The sequence below is a fragment of the Bactrocera tryoni genome, unplaced genomic scaffold (assembly GCF_016617805.1).
Source record: "Bactrocera tryoni isolate S06 unplaced genomic scaffold, CSIRO_BtryS06_freeze2 scaffold_11, whole genome shotgun sequence".
Classification (NCBI taxonomy): domain Eukaryota; kingdom Metazoa; phylum Arthropoda; class Insecta; order Diptera; family Tephritidae; genus Bactrocera; species Bactrocera tryoni.
Window position 1 is genome coordinate 22,288,370 of NW_024395824.1, and position 2,273 is coordinate 22,290,642.

Genomic DNA, 2,273 nt, shown 5'->3' on the forward strand with positions numbered 1-2,273 from the left:
GAAACTGTTCTATTTCCTTGGACCTGTGTGGTCATTTGATATTCTAATGTTGACAAGTCGCGCTTGTCACCGTAGTGCATAATTAGACATTTGGAAATTGATTTCCAAACCTGTGGCGTATTGTATGCTTCCAATGCCGCATCGGCATTGCCTATTATTTTGTTCCGTATTACGCTTAAAATTCCGTAATACTTCGGTGTCCCCTTTTGAGGTTTATATATCGCTAAAACTCGATCTACGCTTTTTTTCCACGAGTTGAATTCTCCTGGATTGCCAGAGAATTCCTTTAGACATTTTACGATGTCAGGTATCCTATCCAATTCGCCTAAGTTGTTCCTATGTTCTATGTCTATACTTTGGTCCGTAATGTCGGTTGCAATTGCATTTGGGTGTAATGCCGCATGTACCATTTGCGGTCCCTGTGTCTTTACTATGTCTGAAGCTATACTAGCTATGAGCCTGGACAGATCGTCCATGCTCAATTGTGTATTTTTGGATGTCTGAGGGGTATTAGGTGCCGAATTGGGGGGAAGGATTGGAGGCCGGATTAAATTATTGGGGTTCGCCATTTGTATATTCTTAATATTGCTATGTAGTATATATAATAATATATTAATGTTCTTAATATAATAACTAAGTAGTTATAATAGGCTGCTTCCACTTACAGGATTGTTGGAGATTCTGTTGTCGCTGCTACCACCGATAGTATTCCTATTAGCTGCAGTTCGCCTGTCGAATATCTGCCTCGATTCTTTTCCTTGCCTGCAATATGCTTCCACGAAATTTTGTAGCAATAAATTTAATTTATATTTTGTCGTATTTCGTTGCACGCACACACGTATATTTTCATTAATATTTAATTCGCGCACACCGCTTACTGTCTTCAACCGTGATTAATTGCTCACTTTTTATTTATATTTATATTTTCATTGTTATTGTATTTTAATAATTTGTGTTTTGTATTATTTTTGTAGTTTGTTAATCAATTTTTTTTGTTTTATTAAAAATCAATGATTTGTATCCCTGAACTTGTGTGTATTTTACGCTTAGCAAGTTGCAAGTGGCCACACTCTACAATTTGTTATTCTAAGTTTTTTTCCTTAATTGTTTGCAGATCTAGTTTCTTAAGCAGTCTTTCGATATTTTTTAGTTTTCACACATCGTTAGGTTTGTATTATTGCTTTGTTCGTTCTTTCACTTGTGCACGCTTTTCTTCAGTTGTTTGGTATTTGTTACACGTGTCGTTTTTAGTTTTGCTTTAAATTTTATTCATAATATCTCCGCGTTTTTATGCACACTGTCATGGATTTCTTGATTAACAGATAACACTTTGTGTGTCTTTTGTTTTTCACTTATTTAAACATTCGCGAATAGAGTTGGCTAGCAACTATTGCTTCCCGTTTGCTTTACGCTACTAGGGGGCCTTTATTCCTCTATTATTTATAACTTTTTAGCTCGGGCGCCAGAAACCAAAAAAATATAATTTTTTTCACGGAGCTGCATTGGGGCAGCGTTACCGCGTATCTTAATTTGAGTTTTCAAAACATACGTCTGTTAGAGCAATATATAGTTTTGAAGCATGAACACATTCACACGCTCAGCTCTGTTCAAGCAAAATGTTAAAATTTCGGCTGCAGAGCTGGCAGTGGTGAAACTCGTCCATCTCGACCGAGTTCGCCTAAAATATTTTTACGTTCTTCGCGCCGTGAACCTTCTCTATTATAAACGTTCTCTGGTGTAGGGTTACGACGTTAATGTTTTGTTTTTGTTTTTGTTTTCTCACTTGCTAGCTTGAATAGCAACTTTATTTAAAATATATTAAAATTAGAAACTGTTTTGTCATAAATTTATATTTTTTCCATAAGCTACCAGCTGTTTATTTACTTTATAGATAATTTATGGATGCCGTCTTTGTGCTTAATAATTTAGTTGGATTTATAGGTTAGATTTTTGAACAATCATTAATGCGCAGTTGCTATTTTATGTAGCAACTTTAAAATACAATGTTTTCTAGAACATTTTAATTTTGGAATTATAATTATTTTAATATTTTTTTTTGTTTTTAATTTATTTTTTAAACATTTTTTTTTTTGTTATTCTTTTTTTTTGTTTGATAATTCACAAAACGGTTTCTAATATTTGTAAATTGCTTTTGCACGGTTATGTAAATTTTAAGTATTAAAGGGTACAGCCCGACACGTGTTGCAAAGTAACCACGTGAGTTTTTATTTCGCTTAGGTTCTTTTTTATTAAGGATCTTTTACGCAGATCCT